The sequence below is a fragment of the Drosophila miranda genome, chromosome XL (assembly GCF_003369915.1).
Source record: "Drosophila miranda strain MSH22 chromosome XL, D.miranda_PacBio2.1, whole genome shotgun sequence".
NCBI classification, from domain to species: Eukaryota; Metazoa; Arthropoda; class Insecta; order Diptera; family Drosophilidae; genus Drosophila; species Drosophila miranda.
Genome location: NC_046673.1, coordinates 10,289,892 through 10,311,176, shown reverse-complemented (window position 1 = coordinate 10,311,176; position 21,285 = coordinate 10,289,892). Strand labels below are relative to the sequence as shown.

Genomic DNA, 21,285 nt, shown 5'->3' with positions numbered 1-21,285 from the left:
CATTATATTAAAGTAGCGTTTAGTAATTATTTTTAAGACGAAATTAAAGACTCTGTGCTCCCGACTTTGGTTCGATAGCCACTCATCGTTTAGCTCTTATCGATGGTGATACACTGCCCGAAATCAGAGAACTCGAATCCCAAGAGCCTACGAATCCTCCATGACGGACTGGGGCTTTGGCTTTTACCCTTTGGAATGAGGACTGTAGCCGATTTGGTCTAATTATTTCTAAATATAATTCATCGCCCGTATTGTCTGGCAATATGTGTGGGCTTTGCAAATCCTGTGGCCTGTGGCTTTGTGACTATAACTCCGGCTCTTTCGACCCAAACCCAAACCGGTGGCAGCCCGCAGCGATGCCAGATAGCATTTACCAAGTATTACCCAACGAAAAATGTGGAAAAACTTTTACCCATTGACCTTGAAACTTCGTCCCCGTGGGCGCAACGCGTAGCAAATCTAGTCCGCCATTTTGTTCGGTGCCGCGGGGCTAGGGTCGCCTTTCCTTTTCTTTCCTTTCCATATTTCATATAGTTACTTGAGCACCCGGAAGTATACCCTCCAAAGGTCTAGGGGGGGGGGGGGGGAGGGTAGACCTGGAGATGGTAAATTATTTTTTTATTGCCAGCCAAAAGTGAAGCCGGGAGCCGGGAGCCGGGTGCCCGGACGGAGTGACTCTGCAATGACAGTAAGCGTTAAGTACGAGCAAAGTGAAAAGTATGGCCCGTGGGGGCGAAAAGTTCATGCCCCCGTAGACCCATCGACGGCGTCAAACAAAGAAATTGAAGTAAAACTTTTTCTGGCTTTCCTCGCTCTTAACTCAACTTTTTTTTCGCTGCACTTTCCAACTGCAGTTCTAGAAATAATACCCCATCGCAGTCACTATCCGGACGTGAGTCCCGTCTTCTTGCTAAACGCAAACATCCTGTCATCGGCTCTTGACTCGTTCGCACAACATTCAAACGAAGAGGCACGAAGTGAATGCATTAAAAGAAGGAAAATAAGGCACTTCCTTCATAGTATCCTCCATTATTCGTGATCTCTAGCTTAAACCAAGCCTTGGGAGCTGTCCTAATGCCAAGAGAATAGTTTTCGACAGGTCTTTCGTGGCTTTCGTGGCGATCCAATGTGTCAGAGAAACCACAAACAAATTGAAGGGTCATAAATAACTAATGTTACGAAATTTCAATCACGGATAGCAGGGGCAGGAGCAGGGACAGGGGCAGGGGCACCATACCCATATCAGCTGTCACTCAAATGGCGGAGAGTTGGTCCGGAAGTTCGACAGGATATGCGGCAGTGGGAGCCGAAACACACGAGTCTAAAAGTTATTATTTTGATTGATTCGAGTCATTTGAGTACCAGAATCGGGCCATCGAAACATTCCTCTAATTAGTGTTCTGTGCGAGAGTTTCCTATACACATCCTCCACACATCCTCCCGCTGGATCCTTCCGTCTCGTGCTGCATTCAAACGCCGCTTACCTGGGCGGAACGGATGCCATGTGCCCTCATTGAAATGTGCGTAAATGTAATGCCGTAACGAGTGTGGCCTCAACCCGTTCGTCACAGCCGCCACGTAGTCTATTCCTTTTCCCCATTCAAAAGAGCGCAATGAAAAGAAAAATCAAAACAAAACCAAACTATGTACATGCATTGCTGTCCTCTCTGTGGAGTCTTTTTCCTTTCAATGCGTTTTTCACCAACATTCAAAAACCCTGCCCCAAACCCCCATGCCATATTAGTCGTAAAAGTTTGGACCAAACGACCTGAAACTCCTGCAGAGACCGTGTGCCAGTGGACAGTGAAAGGACTCTGGCGGGGGCCCACTAACAAGATAAATCATTAGGTGGGCCCCGGGCAAACAAATCCGAGTGCTGTCTTCTGGGGAGTCGTTGATTCGGTTTCGGTTTCGGTTTTTGCTTCTGTTTGTGTTTGAAGTTGACTCTCGTCCTTGTGCGGTCATAATCGATTCTCGATTCGTTTGAAACTTGACAGATTTACTCAGTGTCTAATGGCCGGCTAGCGGATAGTTTGGTCAAAACAACTCAAGCTGGCAGACGAGAGCGGTAAGCCTCAGTGAGCTCCTTACAAGTGAGTGGTAATCCGCTTCAGAGACTCCACAAACTACACAAACAAGTGCGACAAACGGCGTTGTATTGAGGAATCGTCTACGTTTCCTCGCTATCTGCTATCGATATACCCTTGGTTATCCCTAACGCTAGAACGATACTCGTCAGCTGGTTAAAGGGCTATCCCTAACGATAGATCGATAATCATCAGCTGGTTAAGGGGTTATCCCTACCGATAGATCGATATTCATCGATAGATCGATATTCATCAGCTGGTTAAAGGGCTGCCATCTCTGGACATATTTCAGGGTTTTAAAGGTTTTTTTCTGTAGAAAAACTACTCGATAGTCAATAAATATCAGTCAGAACGATAGCTGGCACGATATATCTGGTTTAGAATCAATGTAGCTGAGAGCATAGCGTGTTGCAAGAGCTTTTGTTGAGGAAACTCGAAAAGAAAGAGGAACACATGAGAATTGAGAGAGGAATTCAGTGGAATATTGGATACAGAGTCTACAAATTGCAAGAGAAATCTTGGAATTTTGGATACAGAGTCTACAAATTGCAACAGAAATCTTGGAATTTTGGATACAGAGTCCACAAATTGCAAGAGCACGATATACGTTCCTCCGACACACGACGCTGCCTCTACTATTGCCCTATCGTGTGCCTATCGATCATCGCCAAACATCGAATATGGGAATTCGATAATTTGTTCACCTGCTTTTGTGTGTTATCGGATCCTAGCGATGAAGGTGTCGAATCTGAATCTTAATCAGGCTACCGCCGCCCCCTGGGACTGTCTCTCCCAGGGATTTTGCGTCCATAAATGAAAAGTGAAGGAAAAGTGGGAAAAACCAATTGGAAAAAAGTGTAACGAAATCAGAAAATTCAGGAATGCCAGCAAAAGGTTGAAGAGCAAATAAACCATAATAACAAAATCGAACAAAGCCAAAAGAAGAAAAAAAATTAAAAATGCATGAAGGAAGAAAACTAAATAAAGACGAGGAAGGAGAGAGAGAGGAGAAAAATCATAAAAACGATATGAAATTTATGCGCATATTTCAGTTTCGATGTCTGAACGTCCGCCCACACCCCAAGGGGGTGATAGAAGGAGGGACTGGGGAGTCTGTGAATCCAGTAGAAGCATCGTTCTATCTGCGCTCTTTCTTCCAACGTTTTATTTATTATTTTCCTTGATATTTTGCTGTTCTAGATACGTTTTGATTTCCTGCGGTTCGAGCCACAAAAAACATGGAGTCTCATGCGACAGAAGGAGTCCTGCGTGGTGGCAGACTCCTTTGGCATTCACATACAACCTCTCCCCCCCTTCCCATGGATTAAGTATGCCACACATTAGCTTTTGAGATACCAAAAGGGTAGAGAGCTCATCGGTAGAGGGTATTCGCATTTCGGTTTCAGGATATAATTTGATTTGATTTCTTTTTTGCAGTGTTCTGTGTGCGGCGGGGGCGGGGGGCGGGGGGCGTTTGCATGCATTTTTATGACTACCTCTTGCTCGACTCCGACTACCTCTGACCCTGGGCTGCTGTCAAGATATTGATTGGCGCTGCAGTGCTAATGGAGGCAGGGGCTTTTCCTTGTGTCCCTGGTGCCTCCTGCAGCCGCATGGCTGGCAATCTTGGTATTCGTCTGTCATGGCACTTTGTGGCCCGTTAGCGTCGTAAAATGTTTGCGATGCCTTCCCAGACATGTCCACGGTGTAACCTACATGGCATCCAGTCACGCCCACACGCCCACAGACACACACAAGCCACTGCATCCCATACTAATCATAAGCGTTGCCAGCACAGCCAGCACAGCCAGCAGGAACATGTGCTCGGGTACAGCCACGCCCACACGCCCACCTGCTGCCAATTTAATGCATTACGTGAGGGCTGCACAAAGCTTGACAGCGGAACGGAATGGAATAGAATACGTTCGGCTTTCGGCAATAGAAAAGTGCATCTAAGGCCAAAGACAATAACAGAGATTGTCCGAAAACATTCGGGTTTCATGGCCTCCAGCAGAAGCCACAAAGGAGAAGACTTTTATTTGTGTGCTTCACGATTCCCCCCCCCCCCCCCATCCTCGAGATTGGGTTTTCAATTCATTGAAAGTTAACTAATTTAATCGTTTGGCGTTTTATTTCCTATTAAAACAAGCTAAAGTACACTTTTGCGGTATTTTTTTTGGTATTTTATACTCATTTGCTGCTGTATTATTATCTGCTTTAAGAAAGAGGATTCTTGAGAAAAGTATTACCCCAAAGTCTTTGTAAAATATTCAACTATCTAAAAAAAATACCAGAAAATTGCCCCAATCTCGGCTAAAAGCATAGTTTGGAGCTTTTAGTAGCACGGTATTTGGTAATTGGATTGTAATAGATTTCTGCCCAAAGTGGATGTATGTAACACCCAGAAGGCAGCGTTTCCTACCCCATAAACTATATATATTCCTGAACAGCATCAAAAGCCGAGTCGTTATAGCCATGTCTGTCCTTCCACGCGCTCACTCATTCTCTCTCTCTCCCTCTCTTCTACGCACTCTTCCTCGTGCAATGTGCGCCTCCCTGCTCGCGTGAGAAGTGCAAAAAAAGATACAAATGGTAACAGGATAAAGTCTTGTTTAATAATCTCCCAAACGATTCGATCGATTTTTATGAAAATTTCCTTTCGTCAATGAAAAATCAATTCAGATTGCGACACATAAAAAATATTGTATACATTACATAAATTATAAGCTCTGCATAAGCTCTTGCCGCCCCCCTCCCCCCCTCGTTCTATTTAATGAATTGGAAAATGAACACTGAATATTTGATATACGAGTAAATGCACAAAACATGTTGTACAGACCAAAGACCACTGCTGTTTTTTTGGTGAAAAAATTTCAGGTGATATTCTGGCTTGTATCTTAAAAGCCCTACACTCGATTTCGCTGTGGGCTAAAGAACAAAGATAGGTAGATCTTCAGCTACGTCGAAGGTGTCATATGGTTGCTATATTTATTTATTGAAGGAGGCATTTCTTAGTCTAATATGAAGAATATTTATTTCGAGTACAGCCCTAAAGATTATAGCTGGGTGGAGAGGTAGGTCTCTTTGCCGAAGTTTGGCCTAAAACCTAGCCTTCACCTGGACGGAATTCATCGTTTACAGATCCTACATTCAAGTCCTTATAAATATTTCCATTCCACATATACCATGATGCCCCAGTGATAGCTCTCAGTACCTTTCATTGAGCCCTCTCGATTATGTCCATTTTCGTTGCGTTCTGGGTGAAATCGGAGCACTATATCGGTACATTTAAGTACATATATATGTGCCATGTATAATGAACGGAATTTATGGTTTGTCGCAGCTCTCTACCCCCCCGCCCCTAAGCCCGCCCACAATCCAATCTTGTGCGACGGCAAGAGGGAAAAGTTTTTCCAGCTAATTTTCACTTGCACCTAAGCTGCTCGCTCGGAGGCAGCCAACCGCACGATAAACGGTGAACGGTGAACGATGGGGAAGGGGGGCGGGGGGTGGGTCGGTGATTGAGGCAACAAAAGATGCAATAATTTACGCCAGAACAACGCATAAATCTGTCAAAGTTACTAAAAAATTATATGAAAATAAATAAAATCCACGAATGGAGACGCGTTGAAGCGCATTAAATGGTGATGGGGCACGATGGGGGCAGGGGGGCAGGGGCAGGGACAGGGGGCTTTGGGTAGGTGCTGGAACGTGGGCGCGAGGAGGTTGACGGCGGACTTCAGAATAAACAAATACTGTACACCAGAGAGGACAAAGTCCCCTAGACTTCACAAAGAAGAAGTGGAGGAGGAGGAGGAGGAGAGTGGTGGTGGAGGAGGAGAGCTAAGAGCGATGGAGGGGAAAAAGAGATACAAACATTATAAGAAATAGGCAATTATATCCAGCTTTTGGCAGTAAACAAATTAAATTATTTGTCGTTAATTGTTTTCCCAGTTCCCAGAACGGAATGGGGAGGGGTAGGGGGAGCCGCCTCATCAGTTGTCAAACCCTCAAATTGTCCAATTTCTGTTTTCTCATTCAAATAGTCGTAGAAATCACAGCCAAAGACGTACATCTCATCGACTTCTTTGCCCACAACATGGCCGTTACTTTAGGCATATAAAGTGCCGCTCAATTCTCAAAATTCAAATCGCTATATCTTTTGAACCATTTTACCAATTTATATGAAATAATTTTTGTGGCATAGATTGATTCATTGTTAATTTAGCAAGAAAGTGTGTGGTTTCCAGGACACGTTTTTAAGGGCTATTTATTAATTTTTTTAAAAGCATAACGTGACAGCCAGGAGGGCAACGGTTTGCTTTTCTTATAGATTTTCTTGCGTTAAATGAGTTTCTTAGAACACTTTTTAAATGTTTCCCATTTCTTATTCCCTTTCCAAAAGGTATATGTATAGTCATTTCCCGGATATCGAACGGAACAGACCTTACTCATTGGTAAAAGAGGGATAAAAACTTCAAAACAAGACGGATTTTTACAATTATTATTCTGTTTTGAAGTAGCTCTTGATGAGCTACAATTGGTGCTTAAGTCGATTTTCGTTTTCGAAATTTCGTCAGAGAACCTAGGATTTGGCAGGGGACAGAAATAGATGTCGTTTTCAGCCCTTAAAATGCCAAGCATTACGCTTTCTTGGTCTCATTTGCAGATGCTCAAAGTACTCGTCGGAATAGGTTTCATAAGACTCTTTTGAGGCGGTCTCATGTTGAGTTTGCGGCACTCTATAGCGCCTATTCATAAGAAAATATTCATATAAAATATGTACATTGTACATACATATCTACGAGCATCAAATCGATCATCAGCCCACCAATTTGATAGGGTTTGGTAGAAGAAGACAGACCACATGGAAGAAACCAGCTTTACTTTCATTTGGTCTCATGGTTTTTCATCGAAATATTGATACCGATACCGATACTGGTCCTATAGCTTCCATAAACTTTCAGATATTTCAATCGGAAACTTTTGAGACCCTGAGACCCTCCATATCTCCATATCTCCATATCCTCCAGATCCTCCATATCCTCCGGATAACGCCCCGTGCGACTATGACTTGGAGCTAAGACAATGAAGGATCTCCATTTTGCCAGCACTCGTCATGAGAGAGAGAGAGAGAGCGCCCTCTCTGGTTACGTCTTGCCAATTCTGGCTGTCCGTATATCCCCCCATGGCCAAGATTCCAGCAGTTTCCACAAAGCACCGTCCGTGGAATATACATATCTCAGCCAAGGCCCCAATTCTACCTCTCCGTACTCCATATTCACTGTTCTAAGGCTTGCCAGCACAGGCCCCCCAAATGGGCAACAATATACATGAATTGTACATGATAATTGCTGTTGAACCCGTGGCCCGTCTGCTGGCCCTCCAACGGCAACTAATTAGTTTTGCATTTGGAGGGGCCGGGGGGGCCGGACCCGCAAACCCGCATAATAAAAGGCAACAGCAAAATACCAGCCAAAACAAAGTTTGGCCAAAAACCGCTAAGAGCAGGCTGTCAATCAACTGGCGAGACGCAGTGTAATGTAAGTTTTTTGAGCGCCCAGAGCCGTGCCCCAGAGCCACAGCGCACCGGAGCTGAACATAACCTTAAATTGAAGGCTCGCTCTTTAGTGTAAAACATAAGGTAGAACATTTTTGCCAGAACGGGAGGGCGGAGCGGAGGAAGGGCTGCCAAAACAGACGAGACTTGGACGCATTTTAATGTAATTACATTTAACAAAATTACATTAAATAATAAGAGTGACAGCCAAAGTTGTCTCGCTCTTCGCTCTTCGCTCTTCGCTCACTGTGAAATGGCAGCCAATTTTCCGAATGGAGCACTGCTGAGAGGCCAACAACAGCTTCATCAGTAAATAAAGTCCAGCGTCTTGCTGAGTTTCCTTTTTACGGAATTTGACATTTGAAGTCTGATAAATAATTTATGACAGGGGCCAAATGTGGCCATATAATGCTACAGCTCCATCGCCATCGCCATCGCCAGCTGCAGCTCCAGGAAACCGGACTGGACAACGGAAAACTGTACCTTATGGCCTCCCTCGAACAGCATTGTTAATGGAATTGAAAGCAGCTCCACTCGGCCGAAATTCGCAGCGAAAGTCGTGGACAATTTGTCAGAATTTTACCTGTTTCCACAATTTTCTTTCAGTGCGTCTTGTGCTGGGGCTTCTGGGTTTTGTCCTTCCGTGTGGCTGCAGGCCAATAAACAGGAATCACTATTAATTGCCATTATATTTTAATATATAATGTAGAAGTCAAGCAGTCATCTCGCGTGAGTCATGACAAAATTGAGAGAGAAGCGCGTGCCATCCCCATACCCCATCAATCTGCCCTTTTGCAAAGAGATCTACACAAAAAGAAGGCCAGAGAGCCAAACAGGTTGCAATTCGTACGAATTTTGTACCAAATCGTAAGCGTAAAATTTTGCGAAAACCGGAGCATCGTGCAACGAAATGCGGTGCTTTGATGTGTCTTTTCTGTGGAAAGTCAATTGTGTAAGGCCTGGGGAAAGGGGAAGTGTGCTTGATAAGGGCCAGAGGAAAACGAATGAGTGACTATTATTTCTGTAGTCTACGCACAAAGCCTGTCAAGGCTGGTCAAATGGGTTGCCTCAATCCGATTAGGTCGTCTAATACGGCAATTCCGTAATCGAGTGTGGTCATTTATAAGGCAGCAATTCAGTAGATTATTCAGGCCTCCGGGAGGGAGGAGGGTTCACCATTCACGTAACTAAATCTACAGACGGGTTTCGATGACTAACTCCAGTGGTAATTGGAATTGCAATTGGTTTCAGTTTACTATCGTATCTTTTATCTATGGATATCGCTTCACTCGTGTCAAGGGATCGGTATAGTAATTTTCAGAAATAAGACCATGTCTGGGCACTATATTATGGCGCTCAAAGTAACATTCGATACGGAAAGCGGGAATCCAGGCCCAAATGATATTAAATCCGCTGAAGAAAAGTCATAATCTCTAAAATATTTATTATAAATATGTTATAAATATTAACATAATACAGTACAATACTTTTTGGTACAATTTTTTTGTTTAAATTAAAAACTAAAAAAAAATATTTTTGTATGTTTTTGTAAAAGTTAAATTGAATATCCTTTCTTGAACCTTTGAACCAAGTGGTTCTTGATCTGCTTGATCACATGATATATCGCATGACCTTCAAGGACGAATATTAAGACTCCTACACCACTTTGTGCATTTAATTTAATTTTTATTTTTAATTTTTAAAATAAAAATCCTATTTAATTCTGATTTTTTGTTTTTATTGAAATGGAAATGTTATTTCTCATTTTTATTATAAAAAAAAAAAAAAAAACAGAAATAAGTGTTATTTTTGATTTTTTTTTTTTTAATACAAATTGGGAAATAATTGTTAATATGCAATTTTTTTTTAACTTTTTATTTGAAACAGTAACGGTCCCTAAGAAAAATATATAAAAACAAAAAATAAAAACAATCTAAAAAAAAATATGAATAAAAAAACACTTCTATTTTAACCCATGAATAAAGCAAATAATTATTCAGAGTCAGAGTCTATTGTATGTTTTAAAAATGCACTCCACGAAAGTCTTACAGGAGCAGGTTTTTTCACAGACTACATTTTTTTTTAATATTATTAAATATTCGTAATTTTTACAAAAACATAGAAATTTTTTTTTTTCTTTTAAATTAAAAAAAAATTGTACCAAAAAAGTATTGTATTGTATTATTTTAATATTTATAATATATAGTCTGTGGAACAAATTGAAGACCATTTTTCGTTAAAAATTTAATAAAAATAGTGCAATAAAATGACGCTTATAAAAACTAGCCCACCTAATAGAAAATTGATTCATTTATGGGATACAATTATTTTTCTTATGAAAGTCGCCATGGAAAAGCTCTTAAAACAGGATTAAGCTAAAAAGCGATTGCTCCGGCACAAAATGCACAAATAAAAATAAATTTTTGTGATACTAGAAGTCAAAGAGAGGGGGGGAAAATGGTGTGAGTGCACCTACGAAAACATATGTTACATATGGTAAAAAAAAGAGTCGTTGTCTTCCGCTAGATCGACTGTTTCGGGGCCAGTGTGCGGTGGCCACACCCAGATACAAGATACGAGATACCAGATACTCGGGCACATGGGGGGGGGAGGAAATGAGCGAGCAAACACATGTTGATGTTGGGCACGTTCAGAGCTATTGTCTCGGAATTGGAGCCACTCTCGTTTCACTGGGCACATCCCCCCACTAGCGAGCAATAAATAGCATAATAGGTTCATAGTCCTCAACACTGAGAGAATTTGTATAGAATTTTGTGCGAATTGGAACTGAAATTTAAATTGGAAAAAAAAAAACAATTCTTTGTGATGGGGATTTAGGGATCCAATGGGTGTTACCCTGCTAATGAACTGGCTGGCTTTTAGGGCATTTCCGGGACAACTACGGACGACTAGGCCGACCTCCCAGCACTCTATCTCTATCCCATTGACCCGCATTTACGCCGCCATTGACTGCCAATCAGCATTAATTATAGTATTATTCACTCACATCTGACAAATTGGGTTTTCTGTGGCAGTCAAGAAGTCCCACAGAATCACGTACGAGTGGGTCGAAGGTCGAAGACCAGAAGGCCGGACTGAAGGGCGAGCAATTATGATTCTGTAAGTAAGCGTCATTAACTACCTGAAACGAAACAGACGAAACGGGAGAACATAATTAATATTCAGCACACATATTGAAAGGACTTCGGTATATATTTCGGTATATATTTCAGTATGTAGCGGGGCCAATCAAATGGGAAGCAAATTGGAAAATAATTTAATCTATTCGTTATTTTCTTTGCTTTTAATCAGAGATGCAACCGGACAGGTCCTTATGCGGGCTACACACACACACACATTTCAATTTCTATGAATGTAGGTCATGTATGATGGACGTAGCCAGTCGCTGTTGGGTTCAAAGGTCTGCCCGGACACGCCAAGCCATACCGCAACATCGAATAACTCGTTCAACCTGTCCCATCCACCTGCCCCATTCGTGGGCACGGGGGATAGCCGAGTGTCTGCTGCACAGTCATCGGGCTGGCTCCTTGACTCCTTGATTGCTTTTCATACAGTGCAGCATTGAGTCGCGGACTGTACTCGATATGCGTGTTAGTTTGGCCGTGTCCGTGTCTGTGTCCGTGTCCTGGTGGGGCTCCCTCCGATGATCCCCTTTCGTGTTGCTTGTTCCGTGATCCGTAACGTGACCTTTGTCACAACTGTCAATTATGCTATGAATTCATAAAGGCAACAGGAGTAAGTTCCCTTTCGGGCTAACTGGCAAGGAATGAAGCGAGGAGTTGGGGACTAGGGCTAACTAGTCCTGAAACAAAGCAAGGCCCCTAAAACCCTTTTTACTAATCTAAAACGTATTCGATTGGATCAATAGGGCTCAGGCCGGTGGTAAACTCTTCCCTAGAGTCGAAACACACCATATAGACATTCCACTTTGAAGCCACAACAAGATAATAGCTCCATGGAACACCTATTAGGAGCTGGTAGTGGAACACCTTTTCAGGCTCTTGCTCCTCTCTAATATATCGATATACCTGAACTATCGTATCAGTTGCAAAGTGAGAAAAAGGGCCATGGAACGTGGAATACAGACAACATTCAAGCAGTACTCCAACATTTCAACATATTTCCCGCAAAAAGGGCAAGGCCAAGGCCAAAAAACATTAAAATTCAATCAAAACCGATTTCCATTGGGGAGCAGTTCTTGGTTTATGTTTTAGTAATTTTTATATTTTACGTCTGTTGCTTCTTCTTGTAGTATGAATATCCCCTCAGACGTATCGCATAAAACTTATCACACTAGAGTTTTGGGATCCGTCAGGCTTGATATCGGGATATCAGTAGGGTATTAGGGTTATTGGTTAGGGTTACTCATGTGTTGCCGTACACTGTATTCTTTTGTCCACATATTATTTTCTTAATTTATTGAAAGTTTACTTTGTGGTGAATATTATTATCAATTTTTCGATATTTTTCTTAGATATTTCTATAGTCATGTTTTCGCTTACTATTTTCTACCATAAGAAAGATAGATTCTTGATGAAAGTTTTCCCTCAAAGTCCCTTTTTTTAAGCTATGAAGATTCAGCGGCGGTTATTCGAAGGAGATTATTCGAAGGCTAATGATGTTAGTTTCTATCGTTCAAATTTAAAATAATGGCCAATTAGGCGCGGATTAGATTTAAGTGCAACTTACAGTGTATTATCCTTCTTACAGGCAATAAAAAGTGTTTATATCAATCAATTTTCACATTAAAGTTGATTGAATTATAATTCAATTGTTGAAATAAACCAAATTTCAATTAATTTACAAAATACTACTGGCATTTGGTAGGAAATTAAATGGAAATGTGCATTCAATTGTGTTTTAATTTGTTGGCCCCTGTAGACCTCACTCCTGGGCAAAGCTCATACGTTAATTAGGCAGATAAAACCAGCCATTAAGTGCATGGAAGGTACTCCCTGCTTCCAGTTGGGCTCTCTCCATGTAGGACCTTCCTCTCTTAATGGAATCGTCCCGTGACTAGACCTTTATATGAACTCGAAACGCATACCGTAACTCTGGTAACTCTGGTATCTCTGGTATCTCTGGTATCTCTGGCATCTCTGGTATCCCCCCTAATTCGAGACGGCTCGATTGCAATTCCCACAAACTAAAGTCCAGGTGGCACAGAAGGCGCAAAGGGGCCTTTCCTGGAAAGGCATGGGGGCCAACATCTGCTGGGGTCGGTTTCATTATGCCACCAGCTCTCCCGATAGACTCAGTGGCAAATAGCAAATAGCAAAAACCTACTTGCAACGACCGACCGACGGAGCGAACCATTCACACTCGAACACGCCCATATAATTAACACTTTGGTGGATGGCGGATAAATATTTATCATGTGTGTGTGTGCAGAAAGTGGACTGCGGTGCTGTGTTGTGGCCAATAAATTTATGCATGCCACTAATAATAGAGCGACTTGACTGCCAGCCACAGGAGACCCAAAGACGACGACCAAGGACGAAGGAGGGCGCCCACTTCGAGCTATGGGGTGTGGCTGGGGAATGCCCTTTGCCTGGATAATCAATGGCTGGTCCCCCCCCCACACACGTGTGTCCAAAGTTCAAAGATTGAACAAATCCCGAATACACAGCGAATGAATATTTGGAATGATTTATTGAAACGTGTCAATCAGAGGGGCGGCTGATGGGGGTCACAGTATAGAGCCCTAGATCGATGACTTCGAACACAAGTACAGCCACGCACACTTAGTACTAGGTACATAAGCATAGATTACAAGATTTCGTGCTAACCTTTAAAGGGCACTCACACAACAGGTCGTGCCCCCCACCCCTCCCTTAAAGCAGGGCAAAGCTTTTTGGGGAAACGATATGCTGTTGATTAAAGCAAAGTTTTTTCCAGTGGCCATGTCATGGAGGGATGCAGGAGTCGACCGCAGCATCCACTCAATGGTCGAGAACTTTCGCTCTCGAGTGGATTCTCTGCCCAGAGTTGCATTTGAACAAGTTTCTCTCTAGTTCTCTCTGTTCTCGCTGTTCCTCTTTCAATTGTGTGTCCTCGTGGCTGCTTCGCGGTTTCCTGGAAAGGAGCGATCGGATTGGTTGCTTCCAAACACACACAAAAACCCACACATATGCATGTCCATATGTCGTGGCACATGTGAGGCAATAAATATTAATTGTATTTTCTGCTATCGCATTTCTTCCCCTGTACCCCCTGACAGATACAGATACATACACGTAAAAGTAAGGCAGTTTCCTGGCAAATAATTAACAATTTTTCTTTTGAAATGTGAATATTTCGAGGCGCCTTCTTCAGGACGGGCTTGCCTTCGAAAAAAGTACTGTTTTAGCCCCAATATTAGCCAAGAATCCTTAGATTATAGCCAGTGGTGCAGCAGTAGAGTATAAATCCTATTATTGTTTGTTTTGGGCACGAAACGAGTCAAATGCGAGACTTAAACCGACAAAACGATAGAAATACGATACTTGTGCCGTTCAGTCGTTCAGTTTGTGGCTAACGGATCGTTGGCGAGCTTTTAGCGAGACTTGTGCGAGCTTTTTGCGATACACGGGACGGCAGCAGCCCATGCAGCCGTTCTCTCTCTCTCTTGTCTTCGACTCGCGTCTTTCTCTCTATCCTAAGCCTACGCCGCGCTCTCTCGAACTGTCGCGCCTTTCACGAAGCCTCGCGCTTGACGAAGCCTCGCTCCTGACGAAGCCTCTCTCTTTCGATCTGTTGCGCTCTTGACGAAGCCTCGCTCTCTCGATCTGTTGCGCTCTTGACGAAGCCTCGCTCGCCCGCCTGCCCTTGAACTCAGTCTGCAAGCCCCTGGCACTCACTTGCATCTTCTTGGATTCTATACCCCCCGCGTCATCAATCGACTTCGTCTTTGAATCGTTTTAGGCCAACAGACTAGTCGTGCTCTGGTGTTATATCTAACTCTAACTCTGTAAAATCCCTACATCTTTCTTTCAAAGCATATTTTTTTATATTTATCAAGCTCTCCATCCAATCTACGCTGCTGAAGAAGCTCAGTAGCTCAACAAATACAATTTCATATCAAAAATAGCCATAATTCATTAAAGAAATGTAAGAGACCCTGAACTATCAGAAAAAGTAGGTCTGATGCCAGATTTTGTGGGCTGTAATAGGATTCTTCAAGGGTTTCACTTGTGACGAATATTTGTTTGACACAAATAATCCGAGCGAATGGTTAATAAAGCCAACACAAACAAATCAAGTGGCTACAGAGGCTTACTCTTGCTCTCTCTCTCTCTCTCACACAGCATTTCTCGTGCAGTGTGCGCCGGGCGGAGCGGAGCAAAAGAGAAACAGATGTAGCGGAATAACAAATAAATAGCGGGGGAAATGTTTATTTTTTGGAAAGGGCATAAACGGATGACATTAGAACATATGTAACTATCGGTCGTTGGTCCCCGCTTACTCTCTCTGTTTTCCCCCTTTTCTGATGACAAGTTCGATAGTAATTGAGATAGTTCGCGGTCTGAATTGGCTGTCCGCTCCACGCCACAGCCAATAAATCAATTCGTCCCTTTTGGGAGCAGCGAGAGAGAGAGATAGACATCGGCTCTGATGGCTGTACATATAATTTACGTATCAAAAATATTGTAAAACTGATTGGCGGTTGTATAAGTAGAGCCGCGGCCCTTGCTGCTCGTTTTAATCTTGGAAATTGTTTAAAATTAAAACATCGGATATGTTACACGCATAACTTTACGAGCTGTTAAGTTTAACCGTTAATTACCCCCATTCCAATTTAATTGTTTTTTTAAACATTCCATTCAAGTATGGATAATATACATATAGGCAATAAAATCGAACTTTTTGTACGCCACGAGCCAAACAAACTTTTTCTGATAGATTTGGGGGCTTTAAAATAATTTAATGAATTACGGTTTTTTTTTCTATAACAAAAGGTGGTGGTGGTAGTAGAGGTGGGGGTTCTTTTTAAGTACCTGCAATTCTGAAAAGCTTATAGATCCCATAAAAGCTATAAATCGCAACCAAACACTTTGTAGCTTCAGCTTTTGGTTAATATTAGGCTTTCAAAGGAAAAATTTATCATCTTTAGAGGGTTTTTTTTTTTTTCAAAGTTGTGGCTTTAATAAGTCGAAAATATATAATATTTGTTGTGTTTTTAGATTTTATTTAGGGTAACGACGTTTTATCGACTTTTTCTGAGTTTTTAAAGTACAAATTTTGAAAATATAGCCGCAAATCACTAAAAAAAAGTCTATGGAAATGCTGTGGCTTGGTGCTCTTAGCCTGTGTTCACTGTGCGTCTTCCGGCGCGATAGTTATGCCAAAAGTCAAAGCCCTGGAGACCATGAAGAGCCCTAGGTGCAGCTTCTGTGCCGTTGCTGCATCTTGAACTTTATCCATGCCTCAGCGTGTGTCATGCCCCGGCTCCGCCTGGGAGGAGGTTGTTTATGTGTATGTGTGCGTGTGTGTATGCAAAGTGAAAGGGATTTCAAATGAATTTGTTATGCGCATTTTGATGTCATTATCCTTAAAAGTCATTGCCCTTTCGCCCCGCCCCGCCACGCCACGCTCTGCCATGCCGTGGCTTGTCTGCTCATCATAATCATCACCGTAGTCGTCGTCGTCGTCATCATCATCTGGCCGATTACCCCATCGGAGGGGTAGCTTCGCGCACCATCAGGTCGTATTGCCGAGGTTTCGTGTATGCAAATAGGGTACTATATGTGTGTCCGCATGTCTGTACATAGTACGTCTTTATGAAAGCTAGTTATGTGGCTTTCGCTACGTCTTGTGGCTGGTGTCATACCACGTACTCGCAGCATTCCTTGAAAACTCTGAAGAGAGTCTCAACATTCAACGAACAACAGTGGCCGTCGAATAGATATATCTTTATGTGTTCCATGAATCGCAGTGTTTACTCATTCGTAGCTCCTAATTAAGGAGTATTTTTGACAAATTTTCATTTTCACGGATGGTTTTTGTGGTGCCCGATATCGGAGAAACCTGCGGCAATATTTCCTTGGGAATTATTTTGAGCGTGCTTTTTGATTTTACGCAAAGATTATATAGACTTTTTCAATTTTCTTTTAAGCGCAACCCATTAATAATTACAATAATTAATCATTTTAATAATAATAAAGTAAATAAAAAAATTTACAAAATACCGTAAAGACCGTAAGGATTATAATTTGTATAAAAACCATTAATAATAATAAAATTTACAAAATACCAGTGCCCGTAAGGATCAAAATTTGTATAAAAAAAAACTAGGAAATAAGATTTATTATTATATTATTTAATTTTTTTATTATTTATTTATTTTATATTATATTTATATTAATAATTTTTGTATTATTTATTAATTATTATTTTTTATTTTTGTTTTTAATTATTTCAATTAATTTATATGATAAAAATAAAAAATAATTATTTAGAAATACGTAAACCGTTAGACGAGATCGGATATTTGTGGGATTTTTTTTTTGTATTTTATCAGCCCCACAAAAAAAGGGGTTGTGTGCGGCTGAACAGCGTATCATATCCCTATGCATTTTAGGGCTCTGAACACAAATCCAAGGTCAGATTTGCTGTATCCGATCTCGGCTGATGGTTTATGTATTTCAAAACTATTATTTTTTCTTTTTATCATATAAAAGAATTTTAAAATATTTTTTCTAACTTCAAAAAACCAATATGGTCGAAATTTGGTGGAAACTTATTTGAAAAATTCATTGGATTTGGTTGAGACTCGTTGCCCGGGGGTTTTTGGGGTCAGGTTTCCTGTTTCGAGGTGGTTTATCGAGTTCTTTTCTCCTCAAAATCGAAAAATAAAACACGCTCTTATTTTTTGGGATTTAAATTTAAAATTTAAGCCCCAAAATGTGCTGCCAAATAGTACCTCCCCGTAACAATAATAATAAAGGACATCATGGTATAATAAATACAACAAAAAGAAGAGCTTTTGTTGATGTTAATAGATTTTCACATCCACGTTAATCAAATTACAGAAAATATAGAAAATATTATAGGTACAAAAGTACATGGAAATGTGTGTTTTATTGCACCTTTTGGCAGAGAAAAACCATGTGTGATTCCAAGCTTCAGTTCGTCAATATATTGAATATTTATAGGAATCAATTGTGCACCAATCAAGCCTCTAATATAAGAGGCTACCGAGAGACTTCAAAATTTCAGGGCGGTACATTTTCTCCGGAAAAACTTTCCGCATAACAACATCGTTCATTGATCGATCGGTCTCGGCCGGAATATAAGTTGCGTGTTAAATTTCAATTGCCATAATTAAATGTGACATCCGTGGCTTTTGAAATTACAAAAAGCTTTTAGCGGGAAAATGCACCAAAAGCCATTCCCATAGATCGACTGGACGTCTGTCTGTCTGTCCGTCCCATCCTGTCGGACGAGTGCTATCTGGTTATGTGAATCGAACCTTATCTCATCTAAAACGGGGTGCTAATTGTGTCGGCCTCAGCCACAGAGGCAAAGGCAGGCAACGGCAGGGCAGGGCAGGGCAGGGCTAGGGAGGCAGTCTCGTCTCCGTCCGTTCCCATTAGAACTCGACGCGGGTATCAGTTTCTCGGCTCTTCTCAGCTGCTGTCTGCTTTTTTATTTACTTTTATCGCAATTAATTAATCTGTTTAATGGCATTGGGTTACGACTGCGACCAGCTCTACTCCCTGACTGACTGCCCGACTGACTGCCCGGAATGGCTGAGTGAGCTTCGCCCCGTCTATTCGGTTTACTCGTCCAACCCAACGCATGCATAATGCCAATCAATCAAATGTAATTATAAACTCTATTTATTCGATATCTGCCACACAGCCGTTCAAGTCGAATGCAGATTAGTTGTGTCAAAGGGGAAAGGAGGATTCGGATTGGGATTGGCATTGCGAAAGTGGAAGCGTCGAGGACACGCTTCAGCTGGTTATGGCAAGTGGAGGCGTCTAATAGCCCCTGACAGTCTCCGAGTTGCACTTCAATGCAGACCAATTTGCGGTTGCCACAAGCCTCGACGAGGCGAAGAGTCTTTTGTTGAACGTCGGAGCCCGTGTTGCTCACTGCCCAGGCGAGCAGAACTGATGAGGGCAGGGGGAAACCTTCAGGTCTACTTGATTGGTATACAAATGTTACCATCACATGTTTATTTATAAGTTTATACAGTTATCTTATTCAATCTGAATGCGCTACTCGCTAGCCAATGCCGAACCACGCGCCACTCGCTGCTCTGCCTTCCAACGCCATTTGGTCGGAACGACAGGAGTAACGAAAAGGGGGAACGAAAAGGAGGAACTAGAAGGAGGAACGAGATGGAGGAACGAACTAGAAGGAGGAACGAGAAAGAGGAATGTGATGGATTAACGAGGATTGTGATGGAGGAGCGAGATGGAGGAACGAGAAGGGGGAACAAGAAGGAGGAACGAGATGGAGTAAAAAGAAGGAGGAACGAGAAGCAGTAACGAGATGGAGGAACGAGAAGGACGAATGAGAAGCAGGAAGAGGAATTAGGAACGAGATGGAGTAACGAGAAGCAGTAACGAGAAGGAGGAAGAGGAAGCGGATACCATTAGCCCCACTGGCGACGGTGTTACCCCTTTTCCTTGCTTTATTTGTGTCAAATAAAATACCAACTAAAAGGAAAAAAAAGCGTGCATGCCACATGCATTTCTAAACATTTAAATACTTAAAAATTTAATCGTCCCAGTCCCATATCCTCCATTCCGACGCACTCGAGCACACTCGCACACAGCGTTTGCGACTCGCAGAGCGAACAGAACATAATATTTCATTCCTATTCGAAAAAGTTTGTAATTAAAAACCCAAAAATGCCTCTAAGCCGGCGCAGAGCGCGCTGTGCAGGGGCAGGGTCCGTCGTGTGTGTGTGTGTGTCTTTTGTTTTGGGTTATTATTAAAACGATAATAGCCTCAAAATCAACATGGTGTCCCTCCAACGCCACCCAACCCGAAGCCCGTCCATCTTCAAGCGTATGAAGTCCTTTTATGCCATGTTTGTCATTTATTTGTTTGCCTGTTTGCTTGTTTGCCGTTTGTTTTGCTTTCTGGTCTGTTTGCCAATGCCTAACCATTTTTCCGCTTCTCGGCCTTCGTTCCCGCACTCGCTCTGCCTCTCGCTGCCTCTCGCTCTGCCTCTCGCTGCCTCTCGGTTTCACTTAGTCAAAGGCAAGCAAAAATTTACATAAATAATAAATGCAGAAAACAGAAGGAAGCGAAATGACAAGAAACCCATACCAAAAAAAAAGAAAACGGCGGACTGCAGCCGAAAATCCTTAATCAAAAGTTAAAAGAATATAAAATATGAAGAATTCTTAAATAAAAACGATAAAATATGATAAAAGGAACGACCGCAGTCTTAACAATGGACAGCACTAACAAATCCAGTCAACAGGCCCCCAGATATGGGGCTGTCCCTGCCTCAGTCTGCCCGGAACCGTAAATGCACTTAAAGAATAGGGAATTATATAAGCCATCATATGGTATATGGGATCGGTTCAGAACGAAGGAAATCAATCGTGGGAATGAATGGATGACAGGATGCCAATTCGTGGATTTGTTTCTGGCTTTCAATTGTAGGCTTCAAATGTTTTTGGCTTGCTTCATTCAAGGCTAGAAGATACATATTGTGGGGCTGAAACAGATAAAACACCAATCGCTTGATTTCATTGGGAGGGTTTTATTTCCTATGAGCTAAAGGGAGGTTAAAACATTGTATCTTCTGGACCCCACATATGTCCGCCTGCTTCGTCCTTCTCCACGCTCGTTTATCGCCTACTCAAAACCAATGTGACCTTCTTGTATATTACAGTGTGACCATTTCTCGCTCTCTTTACATCTAGGGTATCTGCGCCTTTGCTTAAGCTCTTTTCCCCACAACACTTGTGTTGTACTTTTATATCTATAACCTTTAATGCGCCATTGAGACAATGATCAAGCGTCGATCTCCAACCTCTTCTCAGAGACCTCTAGTGTGGCCGTACATGCATGCATGACTGTACATAGAATGCAGTCTAGTTTTTGGCAAAACGGTTAAAACTTTTAGTGCATCTGCCAATGTCAAATGCGAATACATAAGTATCCAAAAGTACATATGGATGCACGAGTGTGTATGTAAATATTTTGTGTGGGAACAGACACAAACGGGGGCTTGTTCCTGCCAAAAATGTGTGTGGAACAGATTGGACGAGCAAGAATGAACGTGTATCCATGCGTATCGTAGCCATGGGATATGCACATGCTTCTGTATCCCAAAAACCCAATCCCAGTCTCTATCTGTATCTGTATCTGTATCTGTTTCTGTTTGGCTATGCTTCGGACTTTTGCTTATTTATTGGCAGAAGGCGGATGGAGATTTTGTCACAGAGGGCGACAGAGGGACCAGATTGGGATACACAAAAGTATTCGGATTCAGATGCAGATACGGATACACAGCCTTTCAGATGGCAATTTCTGTGCTGCACTGACAACAATGCGTCTTGTGAATGGAATTGAATTGCATCTCCCCCAGCATATAATTTCTTGCATCAAACACACACATTATCAAACGCGATTATGCTTATTGAAAATTAGTTAAGGGCCAGGGCC

At 42.1% G+C, this 21,285-nt stretch overlaps 1 protein-coding gene across 4 annotated transcripts in view; it reads right to left on the bottom strand.

The window, feature by feature from the left end:
• The window catches only part of LOC108156988, a 123,403-nt gene that overhangs the window by 37,657 nt on the left and 64,461 nt on the right, over nucleotides 1–21,285 (bottom strand). The window contains exon 1 of one of the 4 annotated variants that reach the window (XM_017288822.2): nucleotides 10,655–10,789. The exons of the other annotated variants lie outside the window; for them this stretch is intronic. The gene's annotated coding sequence lies outside the window, so the exon portion shown is untranslated. Of the gene's footprint in view, nucleotides 1–10,654; nucleotides 10,790–21,285 lie in introns of those variants that run through there. 4 annotated transcript variants of the gene reach the window in all.